At 42.2% G+C, this 16,794-nt stretch overlaps 2 non-coding genes across 2 annotated transcripts; both read left to right on the forward strand.

Annotated features, from left to right (window-relative positions):
* The first annotated feature begins 600 nt into the window (after nucleotides 1-600).
* Nucleotides 601-738, forward strand: LOC114817327. Its single transcript, XR_003765192.1, has one exon. It is a non-coding gene; the product is annotated as a small nucleolar RNA SNORA7 (small nucleolar RNA).
* A 10,100-nt stretch (nucleotides 739-10,838) lies between these two features.
* On the forward strand, nucleotides 10,839-10,974 carry LOC114816585. Its single transcript, XR_003764382.1, has one exon. It is a non-coding gene; the product is annotated as a small nucleolar RNA SNORA7 (small nucleolar RNA).
* Nucleotides 10,975-16,794: the final 5,820 nt, after the last annotated feature.

Raw genomic sequence — 16,794 nt, forward strand, 5'->3', positions numbered from 1 at the left:
CAAAATTACTCAAAATATATGTCATCATACTCCCCACAAGCCACGCTTGGACATGCAACCTCATAAACTCAGCTCCAGGGGACTAGATAACAATGTGTGCTGCTTTTTTCACCAAGCCCCAGAAATCCAGAGACTTCCTTCCTTGAGTTACTTTGGTTTCTTTCTCCTCCTACCCTCAAGAGGGCTGGAATCGGTCATTTGTATTTATTGAGCACTTACTCTGTGCAGAGCACTGTAGTAAGTGTTTGGGAGTTGGTAGACAAGTTCCATGTCCACAGCAAGCTTAGAGTCTAGAGGAGAAGACAGACATTAATCGAAATAAATTATGGTTATGTACGTAAGTGCTGTGGGACAGAGGGGTGACAATGAAATGCCCAAAGGATACAGATCCAAATGCATAGATGACACAGAAGGGAGAGGGACTCTGGGAAAGGAGGCTTAGTTGGGGAAGGCCTCTTGGATGTGATGTGACCTTAAGGCTTTGAAGGTAGGAAGGGTTGTGGTCTGGCATATGTGGAGGGGGAAGGTGTTCCAGGCCAGAAGGAGGATGTGGAAAAGGGGTTAGCAGTGAGAATGGGGTACAGTAAGTAAGCTGGTCCCCTCCTTTCAGTATCACACCTGGAGAGTTTCCAGTACTCTACCAGTCACGACTACAGGATGGAGAGTCAAGCAGAGGCCTAATCATTCCATTCCTAGCTTGGGCAGTGGCTGGTGAGTGGAAGGCAATCTGCTACAAGTCAAAACACACCTGTGCTGGAAAGCAGCAGCAAGGGAGAGAGTCGAGGGCAGAGATTTGTTTACAGCGAGGAAGGAGGCAATGGTAAAACACTTCTGTATTTTTACCAAGAAAACTCTATGGATATAATACTAATAATAATAATATTGGTATTTGTTAAGCACTTACTATGTGCAGAGCACTGTTCTAAGCACTGCGGTAGATACAGGGTAATCAGGTTGTCCCACGTGAGGCTCACAGTTAATCCCCATTTTACAGATGAGGTAACTGAGGCACAGAGAAGTGCCTTGCCCACAGTCACACAGCTGACACTTGGCAGAGCCGGGATTCGAACACATATGCGATTGCAGATAGAAGTGGGGTGTTCTGGGAGAGATGACTGTGGAGTCACTATATAATAATAATAATGTTGGTATTTGTTAAGCGCTTACTATGTGCAGAGCACTGTTCTAAGCTGTTCTAAGGGAGATACAGGGTAATCAGGTTGTCCCACATGAGGGTCACAGTTAATCCCCATTTTACAGATGAGGAAACTTAGGCCCTGAGAAGTTAAGTGACTTGCCCACAGTCACACAGCTGAGAAGTGGCAAATCTGGGATTCGAACCCATGACCTCTGACTCCCAAGCCTGGGCTCTTTCCACTGAGCCACGCTGCTTGTTGGACACGACTTGACAGCATAAGACAACAACTAGTAAGATGGTGCTAGAAGAGCAAAGCATGCAGGTTGGGCTGTAGTAGGAGAGCAGTGAGATAAGGTAGGAAGGGACAAGATGATTTAATGCTTTAAAGCCAATGGTAAGGAGTTTGTTTGATGCATAGATTCTTGAGGAGAGGGAAGATGAGGACCAACTTTTTCTTATAGAAAAATGATCTGGGCAGCAGATCAAAGTATGGAATGGAGTGGACAGAGACAGGAGACTGGGCAGCCAGCAAGGAGGTAGATGCTACCAATCAATTTTTTTTTTAATTGAGAGCTTACTATGTGCTAAGTGCTACTCTGTTGTTAGATATGATCCCTTCCTGCAAGTAGTTGACAGTCTACAGGGAAGACAGACATTAAAATAGATTGATTATGGGTAGGTGAAATAGAAACCATAATTTGTTCCCAATATGAGTCTTACTTGGGAATAAGGGCATTTTAAGGGTTTTTTTTTGTTTGTTTTTTTTTTTCTTGGTGTGATAGTATTTTTTTTTTTGGTGTGTTTGTTTGGTGGTTGGTTGCTAGGAAAATTGGTGTGTTGCCTCAGGGTAAGTGGTATACCTGATATAGAATGGGACAAGACTGCAGTTAAGCCAGACATGAGGAAAGGAGGTCCAGAACGACTTGGACAGAGAAATCTATTGTAAGGGAACTTTCGATTATCGGTAGAGTATAAGTATTGAAAATTGATTGAAGATTGACCTTTGAGAAAGACAGCCTAAGAAAGAAACAAAAATGGAAAGACGACTGTCTGCTGTCAAGATTCAGAAGCCATCTGTTTGTCTTTACCCCAAACAGAATGTGTCTATTTTTGTGTTGTACTCTCCCAAGCCCTTAGTACAGTGCTCGGTTCACAGAAACTGCTCAATAAATACGATTTAATTAATGACCTTCCCTGTCTTTCTCTCAATGATCTAATCCAAATTTTATGTATTTTCAATATCACCTATTGTGACTTTACTTTGCAACTCCAATTTACCAATTAACTGTAGTCCAATCCAACTTTTCTTTGTCCAGTTGGTGTCTCTAGTGAAGCTCTCTGCACGTTTTATCTTTGCAAGCTCTCGCTGTTTCTGGAATTTTGTATTTCTCAAAACTTTCCTTTCAAATTGTCCTAAAAAGTGATTTAAAACCACCTTCCTTTTGATTGAGGAATGTCTGTTTATGTTATAGTGTACTCTCCTAAGTGCTTATTACAGTGCTCTGCACACTGTAAGCATTCAATAAATACTATTGACTGGCTGAGGGGGTTATCCTGGCATAGTGTATTTTTCTTCCTTCTTCTACCTGATTTATTTTCACCGTCTGCTGTTTCACTAAAGATGCCACCCTCATTAAGTCACAGAGTGTCCTCATTTTCTTCTTTGATACCTCTTTTTGTACATTCAGTTTCCACAGCAGTAATAGGTGAAGTTTAACCGTCATTACAAGTGGGTACAATAGACTCCTAGTTATTCATGCATCTCATGTTTGCTTGTGAAGATACAGATGTCACTGCAAATACCAAGAGCCCTAATGGCTTCGTTAGCCCCTGGGCTTCGTGCCAGGTCTAAAATTCCCATCTGAATCCAGGCCAGGATCCGATCACGTTGGAGCTGCCAGTGCACGATCCCCTCAACATCCACCCACTTCAAGTTGGTGCATGCTTATCGTAAAGCTCAGGGCTATTTGTAGTCCTGCAGAGTTGGGTGTGTGATTAAGTCCAACCTCCACAGTCCTTGGATTTGACAGGGAATACTATGGTCTAGTGGAAAGAGCAGGGACCTGAAAGTCAGAGGACCCATGTTCTAATCCAGGCTTTGCCATTTACCTGCTGGGTAATCTTGGGCAAGTCAAATTAACTTTTTCTGGGCCTCAGTTTCCTCATGTGGAAAATGGGGATTCAATACCTGTTTATTATGGTATTTGTTAAGCATTTACTATATGTCAAACACTGTTCTAAGTTCCAGGGAAAGTACAAGTCAATTAGGTGAGACACAGTCCCTGACTCACAAGGGATTCATAGTCTAAGTAGAAAGGAAAACAGGTATTTAATCCCCATTTTAGAACTGAAGAAACTGAGGCCAAGATAAATTAAGGGACTTGCCCAAGATCACAAAGCAAGCAATTGGCAGAGCTGGGATTGGAACCCAGCTTCTCTGACTTCCAGGCTCATAATCTTGCATTAGGCCATCCTGCTTCTCTAGTTCTTCCTCCTTTCACCTTAAATTGTGAGGTCAGTGTGAGACAGGGACTATATCTGATCTTCACATCTTATCTCTACCACAGTCCTTGGCATAGAGTAAGTGCTTAGCCAATGCCACAATTATTATTATTAGGTCAGTTTGAGCCAGCTCAAGACTTTCAGCTTAAGCAAGGGGTAACATCATGGTGATGAAATAATCATTTTGCCTTTTTCCTGTCACTGCAATGCTGCCGCACAACCAGGTAGTTGGAAAATCTGTGGTGTATTTTTTGCTTGATTCCTGTGAAGTTCAGTATTGCAGTATCCACCTCCAACTCTCTGAACATTTTGATGAGATACAATACCTTTTGTTCTCCCCAAGCACATCACAGTTTAAAATTCACTTGGAACAAGTTGAACAAGATTATTCAAGCCAATTTCAGATGGCAGGATATTTTTGAAGACATCATCTTGAGGTCAAGTATTTCTCTGCCAATATTTTTTTACTTAAAACGATCAGGGCATCTGGTTCCCTCAGCCCCCTATGTGGTTAAACATGAATCAGGGCTGCCAAGCTGATGTTTTTGTTAAATTTTCAAGGGTAGGGGAAAAATCATGTTGCTCTTTAGCTTTTATGCCTCAGGTATACCTAGCAGCTACAAAGGCTTCCCTAAATATATGGAGTGAATTTAGGATTTGGGTTACTCCAGACTAATTCTCCATGGTTTCAGATACATGATTTAAAGTGGAAAGAATGGAAATCTAATTGGGAGGTAAATGGACTACATGCAACCAACCAGAATTTACAGCTTCAGCTTCCTTTGGGGTCTCTGGAACTGTCACCGAGACTACGTTCTTTCATTAATTTGTTCATTCAATTGAATTTATTGAGCACTTATTGTGTGCAGACCACTGTACTAAGCAATTGGGAGAGTACAATCTAACAATAAACAGGCATATTTCCTGCCCACAACAAGTTTACAGTCTAGATGGGGGAGCTTACAGTATAAAGGAGGGAGCTTACATTCTATAGAGATGTCCTTCCAACTGGCTGGAGTCTTACTTTATGTCAGGCTTGGTCTAGATCAAATGTAGCATCCCTCCCCTGAGACCAACCATTTCCTCAGCCAGTCACAACCCAAAAGGTTTCCTAGGAGTCTCTAGATCTGCCTGGGATGTTTCATCAGAGGAACATTGTGCCTAAAGCTTTAAGCAACGATTAACAGACACAAGTACGTGAACATTACAGAGAGTTGTCTGGGAATCATAGGACCTGGATTCTAGTCCCAGCTTGGCCACATACCTGCTGCATGACCTTGGACAAGTCACTTAACTTCTCTGTGCCTCACTTCCCTCATCTGCAACATAGGAGTTCCATACCTGTTCTCTCCTATGTAGACTGTGAGCCCCATGGTGGAACCTGATAATCTTGTACCTCCCCCAACTTTTGGTACAGTGCTTGGCACATAAGTGTTTAACAAAACCACAATTATTCCTCTAGACTGCAAGCCCATTGAGGGCAGGAACCGTGTCTACCAACTCTATTATATTGTACTCTCCCAAGTGCTTGGTACAGTGTGCTGCACACAGTAAGCACCCAATAAATGCAACTGACTGATTTATGGTATGGGCATGTAGGAGGCAGTGGGGCACAATGGAATGTCCAAGGGATTTGGTAGTTGAGACCAAGTTTTAGTTCCCATTTTTTCAATTCCCTGCTGTGTGACATTGGGGCAGTCACATAATCTCTCTGGGCCTTGATCTCCTCATCTTTAAATTAGGAATAAGATACATGCTCTCTGTACCTCTTAGAGAGTGAACCCAGACAGGATAAGGTCTGAGTCTGATCTGATTATGTTGTATCTACTTTAGCACAAGCAATAAGGTTTGGTCCCTACAAAACATTGATAAATACCCTTCATTGAGCAGTCATTGGATGCAGAGCACTATACTAATTATTTGGAAGACCGTAATGCAATAGAATTGGTAGACAAGTACCCTGCCCTTATAATCTTATGATCTATTATTAAGTAAGCTCATGTAAGATTTGTCACCTATCTGTGCACGAAGGAGTAGAAAATTAAATTACCATAATTAACAAATCACTATAGAGCATTTAATCAATCAATCATTTTTCTTGCATGCTTACCACCTGCAGAATGCCAGAGTACAATGCTCTTTGGAAGAGTACAATGTAACAGAGTTGGTAGACCTGTTCCTTGTCCAGAGGGGGAGACAGACATTAATATAAATTAATCAGTTATGGATAAGTACATATGTGCTATAGAACTGAGGGTAGGATGAATAAAGGGTGCAAATGGCATTGCAAAGACAATGCAGAAGGAAGTGGGAGAAAAGGAAATGAGAGTTTAATCGGGGAAGTATTTAATTTCAGTTATTTTGAAGTTTTCTTAAATAAAAACCACAAAAAATAATAGTGAAGCATGTGCACGGCTATTCGAGTATCTCACCCTGCAGCTAAATCAGATCAAAATGATGATTGAACTTGAAAGATTTCAGGGCAACTTTAAGAACACGATGAACACACTGAATTCTTTAGCCCTTGAGTGTACATTCTAAAGATAGCAATTAACAGCTTGAGTGTATTCCTCAAATGAACAATCATTGACTCAGAACGAAAGCTTAGAAAAGACTAATTCAATCAACTGAATTTCATTCCTGTCAGAGGATGCACTTTTGAATGTCACCAGTGAAAAGTACAGCATTATACACTCTCAGGAATCTTGCCTTCGGGTCAAGAATGCAAGTTAGCGTTGGAAATAAATTCACAGTATTTGTTTGAAATCCCAACTTTGAGCTTTAAAACAAAGGCAGCCCTATTGAAGTAAATATTTAGCGGACAAGTGGAGTAATTCAGTTGGATGACTCCAGCTGTACCAGACCACCAGCTTTCTGGTTGCTCACATTACTGCGTAACCTGGCTCCCATTGGGGTTGGGGATGGCTGGGCTGATTCATTATAACCCGAGGTGTCACTTTCAGGTTCATTGCACACCAGGAACCTTCATCCCAAACTACCTCACACCACCGCTGTGGCCGAGAAAAGCAGCTGTAGCCTGGATCTGCTGCCACAAAACCTCAGGAAGACCTTGGAGGCTCCTGCTCTAGGATTACGGTGATGGCAGGAAACTGCAGATTATGGACTCTGATCAATCAATCCATTGTTTTTATTGAGTGCTTACTACTTGCAGAGCACTGTACTGAGTGCTTGGGAGAGCACAATACAACAGAACTGGCAGACACGTTCCCTGCCCACACTGAGTTTGCAGTTTAGAGGATGAAACGCTGAGCCTCTCACCTCCCACTGCTTTCTGCATCACCCTGACTTGTTCCCTTTGCTCTTCTGCCTCTGCCACAGCCCTACAGCACTTATGTACATATCTGTCATTTTATTTATTTGTCTGTCTTCACCCTTCTAGACAGCGAGCCCCGTTCTTGGGTAGGGATTGTCACTGTTTATTGTTACAATGTACTTTCCAAGTGCTCATTACAGTGCTCTGCACACAGTAAGTGCTCAGTAAATATGATTGAGTGAATGACGGATTACTGATCTTTGATTCTCTCTTTTTCTAATGCTACTTGTCAAGTGCTTACTTTGTACTAAGCACTAGTACAATAATTAAACAATAATCGGGTTAGACACAGTCCCTGCTCCACATGGGACTCGCAGTCCAAGTAGGTCGGGGTAGGACTTAATCCCCATTCTTCAGATTAGGAAACTGAGGCACAGAGAAGTGAAGTGACTCTCCCAAGGCTACACAGCCGACAAGAGGTAGAGTGGAGATAAGAACCTAGGTCCTCTGCCTCCCAGGCCCAGTATTTTTTTCCAGTAGACCATGCTGCTTCCCTTTATATTATCTTAGCAGCATGGCCTAGTGGAAAGAGCATGGCCTTGGGAGTCAGAAGTCATGGGCTCTAATCCCGACTCTGCCACTTGTCAGCTGTGTGACTTTGGGTAAGTCACTTAACTTCTCTGTGCCTCAGTTACCTCGTCTGTAAAATGGAGATTAAGACTGTGAGCCCCACCTGGGGCAACCTGATTACCTTGTAAACCCCAGTGCTTAGAACAGTGCTTGGCACCTAGTAAGCACTTAACAAATACTATCGTTGTTATTAGCTGTTCCATCACTAATCTCTTCTCCCCCATTTTATCATTAGACTGTGAGCCTCCCAAGGGGAGGGAAGCAGGATGGCCTGGTGGATAGAGCAAGGGACTGGGAGTAAGAAGGATCTGGGTTCTAATCTTGGCTCCACCATTTGTCTGCTGTGACCTGGGGCAAGTCACTTGGCTTTTCTGGGCCTCAGCTACCTCATCTGCAAAATGGGTATTAAGATTGTGAGCCCTCTGCAGGATAGAAATTGTGTCCAACCTGTGTGAGGTACATCTCGGGTAAACTGTGCCTACCCCAGAGCTTAGTACAGTGCCTGGCACACAGTAAGTGCTTAACAAATAACTTAAAAAAAAAAAAGAGAGAGGGACCATGTCTAATTCCCACCTGTGTATTCTCCCCCAGCACTTAGTATAGTACACTGCACAGAGTAAGTACTTAATAAATACTATTGCCACTATTACTATTATATTTTAATGATTTTAAACTTTAGATGAAAACCCTCCCTTTTTAAAAGAATTTTTACAAGGGTCAAAAATCCCTCTGCAAATCAAGTCCAGTGTGTTGGAATCAATAGGGACGCCAATCTCATACTCTGAGGCTGAAATAGTGTACAGCACAAGGAATAGGATATGAATCTATCCTCAGTTCTCTCCTGAAATGAGAAGCAGTGTGACCTACTGGAAAGAACAAGGACCTGGGAGTTAGAGGCCCTGGGTTCTAATCCCAGCTGTGCCACTTATTTACTGTGTGACCTTGGACAAGTCATTTAACTTCTCTGTGCCTCTGTTCCCCCATCTGCAAAATGGGGATTCTGTACCTGTTCTCCCTCCTATTTAAATTGTGAGCCTCATGTGGGACCTGATTATTTTGTATCCACTTCAATACTTAGTACAGTAATTGACACATAGTGAGGACTTAACAAGTAGCACGATTATTATTATTACTTCATATCTAGGCAGAATTGATTTCACCATACAACATAGTCAAACAACCAAAACTTTTCTCATTTTCTTCCTGTTTCTTACTCACAGACTCTCATTTCCTCCTTTTGTTATTAAAGTATAATTAAACACATCCACTTTTAAAATTTTAACGAGATCAATCAATCAGTAGTATTCATTGAGAGCGTACTCTGTGCAGAACACTGTACTCTATGCGTGGGGGCATACACAACAGAGTTGGCATTCATTCCTTCATTCAATCATACTTGTGTGCAGTGCACTGTTCTAAGAACTTGGGAGAGTACAATGCAACAATAAATAGACATGTTCCATCCCAGCTTTCAGTCAAGATAGTGTGTTAAAAACATTTTTTTTGCTCTCTTCATATGTCTTTCCACCTACACAGAGTTAGTTGTCCTTTGAATTTGAATAGTAATAATAACTGTGATATTTGTTAAGTGCTTACTATGTGCCAGGCACTGTAATAAGAGCTGGGATGGGTACAAGAAACACCACTGACAATGAAGTTCACCTAAGAGTAATTGGGGTGCTCAAAAGTCTCATGATGTGGGATCTACAATTCCAGCCACACTGAGGACACAAGAAGGTTGTCTCTCATTAAGTTGTTGTCTTTCTGTCTTTGCAGTATTTGCAGACTCTTTCCAGATCTCAAAACCCAGGGAAGATAATTCATCCTGATTAACGGTGCTGCTTCCAAGTTATATAGCATGAGCTCCTCTTTGCCCTTAGGGTTTTTCTATTCTCAAAGAATGATCCTGGGTTCTATTTTTATATTTCCCAAATGCTTCTGGATACTGTGTCTCCACCCTCCTCCAAAGAACCAAGGGTTCTCTCATCACCCAAGCTTGAGAAATAAATCTTGGATGGAGACCAGACCCCTAGCCTTCTCCAGTTACACTATCAGCCTGTCTCAGGCTGTATAATCACAGAGAGAGATTCATGAGTCGAATCCTTACTCCCCTTGGTGCAATCATAAACATATGTACAACTGACCTTAGAAATGAAAAGTGAAATAAGACTTGCCCGGGGATGACATAAAGTTTAACTCACCAGCACTGGCCTTGTATTTGGATTTGCACCCCCATCTCAGCCCCCCAGCACTTCTGAAATCCTGAATATCTAAAATTTCTTTATATTAATGTCTGTCTCCCCCTCTAGCCAGTAAGTTCCTTGTGGGAAGGGAATACTTCTACCAACTGATATATTGTTCTCTCCCAAGTGTTTAGAACAATGTTCTGTACACAGTAAGCACTCCATAATTACTGTTGATTGATTCATTGTGGGGAGAGGAGGAAAATTTCATTTTTCTTCTTCATCAAAGCAAAATGCTGATCTGGAACTGACTTCAGTATATGTTTAAATAGCAATCAATCAATGATTTACTTTTTTAAGAACAGAGTACTGTACTAGGCACTTGGGAGAGTATAGTATAGTTGGTAGACACAATCTGCTTTTTAAGGAACTTAGAGTCTAGCGGGAGAAGCAGACATTTAAATAAATTACAGGTGGGGGGAGAAAACGAGTAAAAGGATTTCCACATCTGTGCTGTGGGGGGGTGGGACTGAGTTCACAGATGAGGCAGAAGGAAGGGAAATTAGAGTAAAGAGAGTGAGAACATAGACAGGGAAGGCTTCCTAGAAGAGCTTTGATTTTTAGTAGCACTTGGAAGATGGGGAGATTGATGGTCTGCTGGAGGAGAGAGTTCCAGGCAGGAGGGAGGATGTGATTAAGAAAGGTCAATGATGGGAGAGGCATGAACAAGAGACAGAAAATAGAAAGTGTTACAGGAGCAAACAGTAGAGCTGGGAGAGGAGTAGGGTTAAAAAATGGATTGAGTGCATTGAATTTGATGGAGAAGATTTTGCTGTATACAGAAATGGATAAGCAACCACTGGAAGTGCTTGAGGAGTGGGGAGATGTACACAGAGCTATATTTTAGAAAAACAATATGGGCAGTGAAGTAAAATATGGACTGACGAAGGGAGAAGCTGGAGGCAAGGAGATCAGCAAGGAGACCAATTCAGTAGTCAGGACAAGTGCTTGAAATAGTGGGGAATGAGTTTGGATTCAGAGGAAGGAGCACATTCTGGAGATGTTGTGGAGATAGACTCAATAAGATTTAGTAACTAATAATGTGTGGCTTCGCCTCTGTGTCGCACCTGGAGAGTTTCCAGTATTCTACCAGTCTCGATTACGAGAGGGAGAGTCAAGCAAAGACGTACCCATTCAATTCCTAGCTTGGGCAGTGGCTAGCGAGTGGAAAGCAATCTGCTACAAGTCAAAACTCACTTGTACTGGGCAGCAGCGGCATGGGAGAGAGTTGAGGGTGGAGAGTCAAGTTTACTGCATGGGAGGAGGCAATGGCAAACCACTTCCATATATTTGCCAAGAAAACTCTATGAATACACTACCAGAATGATTGCAGATGGAGAGCTGGGTGCTCTGGGAAACATGTGTCCTTAGTGTCACTATTGGTCAGACACGACTCAACGGCATAAGACAACAACAACAAATATGTGGTTCGAAGGATAGCGATGACTCTAGAGGATGGCAAGACAGAGAGAATGATGGTGTTGTCAACAAGGATGGGAAAGTTGAGGGAGGACAGAGTTTGCGTGCAAAGATGAGGAATTCATTTTTGTACTAGTTGAGTTTGAGTTGATGGCAGAACATCCAGGTAGTGATATCCTGAAGGGAGGATGAAATATGGAATTATAGAGAAGGAAAAAAAATCAGGGCTGGAGAGGTACATTTGGGAGTCATTTGTGTAGAGGTGGTAGTTTGAGCTGTGAGAATGAATGATTTCTCCAAGGGAGTGGATTTCGTTGGAGACTATAAGGGGACTCAGAACTGACCCTCTAACCCCAAATTAGAGGGTGGGAGGCAGAGGAGCCTGAGAAAGACACCGATAAGGAGTGGATGGAGAGATAGGAGGAGAACCGAAAGAGGACAGGAAGCCAAGTTAAGATATTTCCAGAAGGGAGTGGTCCAAAATGTCAAAGCCAACTAAAAATCAAAGAGAAGTAGGAAGAAGTAGAATGCCCTGGATTTGCCAAGCAAGAGACTATTTATTGGTCGCTTTGGAAAGAGCAGTTTATGCGGAGTGGAGAGGGCAGAAAACAGTTTGCAAGGGATCCAGAAGGAATTTGGAGGCAGAACAAAAAACTATTCCTTCTACTATTTGGTTGAAGAGAGTTGGGCATCATCCTGTGTTTTCTACTTTATGGAAAAGAAGAATGAAGAGTAAAATAAAGTTGCAATGGTTCTAGGGATCAGAGGTCCTGGAAATCATGATCTCCCTGCTTGGTTAGGGTCCATTTTATCTCAGGGCCCTGACAATAAAAGTACACTCCACCATTCTCTTCCCCACATCTGTACTGACACAATGAGGAAACCATGGAGAAATACAGCTGAACACCCTAAATCCATTACAAAATCCTAATGCAAATGCCAAAACAAAGCTTGATTTTTCAGGGTGTGTTCAAGTACCCTCTTTTAATTGAAATTGAATGAAAAATGTTCTGTACCAAATTAGAATAGTTCCCAGAATATTCACATTAGTAAGGCACAGAGCTGGTTGACATATGCCAAGCTAAAGATGCTTTCATTATTGAGAAGAATAAAAAATTTAATTAGAACATATTCGCTGCTCAGGTTGAGTTGGCTTTGAATTGCTGTCTGTTTAAATGCATGTCTACTTGTTTTGTTCTATTTTGTTATCTGTCTCCCCCTTTCTAAAAGGTGAGCCTGTTGTTGGGTAGGGATTGTCTCTATTTGTTGCCAAATTGTATTTTTCAAGCGCTTAGTACAGTGCTCTGCAAAGTAAGCTCAATAAATATAATTGAATGAATAAATCAATTGCTACAGTGAGAAAATATAAGACATTTTCAGCTACAGCAGGTGACTTTTTTTCCCATCTTCTGTAAGACACAGCTACATGGTCTCAAGATACCCTCTCTTCTTCACTTGACCCACATTCTAAACCTTATTAAGGACACATCTTCTCTAAGTTAAGTCCTCTTTTCTCCAACTCCCTCTCCCTTCTGCATCGTTTATGAACTTGAATCTGTACTCCAAAGTGTACTTGGTATTCTCCCCACCCTCACCCCACAGCACTCAAGTACATGTACACATCCGTAATTCATTTATTTATATTTGTCTCTGTCTCCCCCTCTAGACTTTAAGCTCCTGTAGGAAAGGAGCATATCTACCAACTCCATTGTATTGTCCCCTCCCAAGCAGTTTGTTCAGTGCTCTGTTTACAATGAATGCTCAACAAATACCATCGATGGATTGACTGAGTCACTCTTAAAGCTCACAAACAAAGCCTACACATCTAGCAGCGTGGCTCAGTGGAAAGAACTTGGGCTTGGGAGTCAGAGGTCATGGGTTAGAATCCCGGCTCTACCACTTGTCAGCTGTGTGACTGTGGGCAAGTCACTTAACTTCTCTGGGCCTCAGTTCCCTCATCTGTAAAATGGGGATTAAGACTGTGAGCCTCACGTGGGACAACCTGATTACCCTATATCTACCCCAGCGCTTAGAACAGTGCTCTGCACATAGTAAGTGCTTAACAAATACCAACATTATTATTAACCTCTTTAGATTCCTATCTCTGCATCTTCTGCACATATCTAATCCCAATTGTGTACTTCAGGTCACTGTACGTTTCTCACTATTATTCGTTCTTTCATTCATTCAATTATATTTGAGCACATACTGTGTGCAAAACACTGTACTAAGAGCTAGGGAGAATACAATATAACAATCAACAGATACATTCCTGCCCACAACGAACTCACAGTCTAGAGAGGGTAAATAATTAAATAAATTGCAGATATATACACATATATGCGTATGTGCTGTGGGGATAAGAGGGAGGATGAGAGAAGGAGCATGTAAGAGCAGTGCAATTGGGAGTGGGAGAAGAGAGGAGGGCTTAGTCAGGAAGGCCACTTGGAGGAGATGTGCCTTCAAAAAGGTTTTGAAGTAGGGGAGAACAATTATATGTCTGATATGTGGAGGGAGGAGGGCATTCTAAACCAGAGGTAGGAGGTGGGCAAGAGGCCGGCGGTGAGATAGATGAGATCGAGGTACAGTTAAAGTTTAGCACTATGTGTATAAAAATTTTTTTTCAAGGAAAAACATTTAAAAAAAAGAAAAAGATTTCTTCTTAAACTAGGTACTTGAGTTTGGTTCTTTCCTTGAAACAAACCCATTTGTAAGGAAAGAGTCTGAGATAAAAGTTCCCCAAATGCTCTTTTTTTCAGCTCATGCCATTTTAGCAATGAGTTTCTTTTGCCAGTATGAAAGCAGATAATTTAATCCTCAGTTTACTTAATTGTACCCACAATTGATCATTGCCACCCACATTTTCTGTGCTAATGAATTCTGTTTTTAGACACCTTCTAGAACGTGTGGCTTCAAATTAAGAATGGATTCTCACCAAAATCTGCAAGAAATGATAGGATTATTTATCATTTTCACTGTCCTCCTGTAAGCTTCTTCAGTGTTAGGAGCTTCACAACCTTTGACAGAAAGAGAGAAGCAAAGACTTATGCAGAGTGCTCTTTGGTGCAGAAGTGGGGTGTTGCACTTATGTCCTGCAATGTTTATTTAATCACCCTTCGGCACAATTTCCAGTATTCAGAAACCCCTCAGTAATATTACATGAAGTTACAGTACTTGGAAAGGGCATTAGATGTAATATTAAACACAGTTAAGGCAATCTTATAAAAAGTGTATTTGTTCTCCAAATACTTTAGGCTATTTTTGCCTCAGTTCTGGTCACCACACTCACTAAATTCATTTAATTCATTTAATTCTGCTATCTTGTATTTTTTTCTTCCTCCAAGGCATCTCTAAATGAATGCCCCACTGACACCTCAAGCTTAGTATGCCCAAAACAGAACTCTTCATTTTCCTCCAGCCCAGTCCCAAATCCTCCCCTCCACCTAACTTTCCCATCACTGTGGACAACACCACTATTCTGCCTGGGAAACCCATTACCTTGGCATTCGCTTTGACTACTACCTCTCCTTCAACACTCATATTCAATCTGTAACCAGCTCTTGTTGGCTCATTTGGAACATTTCCAGAATGCACCCTTTCTTATCCAGCCAAATAACCACCATTTTCTGGTCCAAGATTTTGACTTTTGACTTTGGCATTAGCCTCCTGCTGACCATCCTGACCCAGGCTCTCCCCTCTCCAAACTATACTATGTTACTTGGATCACAGAAGCAACGTGGCTTAGTGGAAAGAGCATGGGCTTGGGAGTCAGAGGTCGTGGATTCTAATCTTGACTCCACCACTTATCAGCTGTGTGACTTTGGGCAAGTCACTTCTCTTCTCTGTGCCTCAGTTACCTCATCTGTAAAATGGGGATTAAGACTGTGAGCCCCACATGGGACAATCTGATTACCTTGTATCTACCCCAGTGCTTAGAAGAGTGCTTGGCACATAGAAGGACTTAACAAATGCAATAATTATTATCATATTATTATTATTAAAACACCACCCTAGACCTATCTCCTCACTCCTCCAAAATCTCCAATGGTGGTCCATTCCTGGTGGCATCAGGCAGGAACTTTTGAGCAATTGATTTAAAGCACTCAATCTGCTCTTTTCCTTCTACTTTTCTACGAACCTCTCCACTACACCCCAGCTTGCACTCTTTGTTCCCCTCACTTTAACCTACAGACTCTGTCTTGTTCTTGTCTCTCCTGCTGTTACCTTCTTGCTCATGCTACCCTCCCTGCCTGGGATTCCCTCCCCATTTACATCAGTCAGACCACTTTTCTCCCCATTTTCAAAGCCCTTTTCAAATTACATCTCCTCCAATCAATCGATCAGTGGTATTTATTGGGTGCTTACTTTGTGCAGAGCAATACAACAGAGTCAGTAGTAGTCCCAATCCGTGCCCACAGAGAGTTTGCAGCCTAGAGGGGGAAGAGGAGGTCTTCCCTAGTCAACACACATCACGTATGCCCTTTCCTCTCCATCTAAACTGTTACCACACTGATCCAAGCAGTTATTCTACTGTCTTGACTATTGCATCTGCCACCTTGCTGACCTCCCAGCCTCCTTTCTCTCTCCACTCTATCCATACTTAGCTCTGCTGCATGGATTATTTAAAAAAAAATGTTCAGTCCATGTCTCCCAGTCCTCAGGAACCTTCAATGGCTGCCCATCCACCTGAGTATCAAAGAGAAACTCCTTAAAATCAGCTTTAAAGAAGCCAATCAGCTCTCCCCCTCCTATTTTAGCTCACTGATCTCCTACTACAGTCCAGCCCACTCACTCTGCTCCTCTAGTGCCAGTTTACTCACTGTGGCCAATCTCGTTTATCTCACCACCAACTCTTTTCACACATCCTACCCCTGGCCTGGAACTCCCTCTCCCTCCATATATGCCAGACCACCACTCTTCCTACCTTCAAAGTGGTATCAAGGTCACATCTCCTTCAAGAAGCCTTCTCCAATTAAGCCCTCTTTTCCCCGACTCACTCCCTCTTCTGCATCTTCAATTTACTTCATTAATTCATTCAATCATATTTATTGAGTGCTTACTGTGTGCAGAGCACTGTACTAAGTGCTTGGAAAGTACAATTCAGCAACAGAGACAATCTCTACCTAACAGCGGGCTCATAGTTTAGAAGGGGGAGACAGGCAACAAAACATAAACAAAACAAAACTAGTAGACAGGCATCAATACCATCAAAATAGATAAATATAATCATAGATAAATACACATCACTAACAAAATGAATAGAGTAACAAATATATACAAGTGCTGTGGGGAAAGGGAAAAGGGTAGAGCAGAGATGGAGGGAGTAGGGGCAATGAGGAGGGGAGGAGGAACAGAGGGAAAGGGAGGGCTCAGTCTGGGAAGGCCTCCTGAAGAAGGTGAGGTCTCAATAGGGCTTTGAAGAGGGGAAGAGAGTTAGTTTGGAGGATGTGAGGAGGGAGGGCATTCCAGGGCAGAGATAGGATGTGGGCCAGGGGTCAACAGAAGGACAGGCAAGAACGAGGTACAGTGAGGAGGTTATCAGCAGAGGAGTTGGGCTGTAGGAGGGGGCAAGGTGATAGAGACCTTTG

This window comes from Ornithorhynchus anatinus, chromosome 1 (assembly GCF_004115215.2).
Source record: "Ornithorhynchus anatinus isolate Pmale09 chromosome 1, mOrnAna1.pri.v4, whole genome shotgun sequence".
Lineage (NCBI taxonomy): Eukaryota > Metazoa > Chordata > Mammalia > Monotremata > Ornithorhynchidae > Ornithorhynchus > Ornithorhynchus anatinus.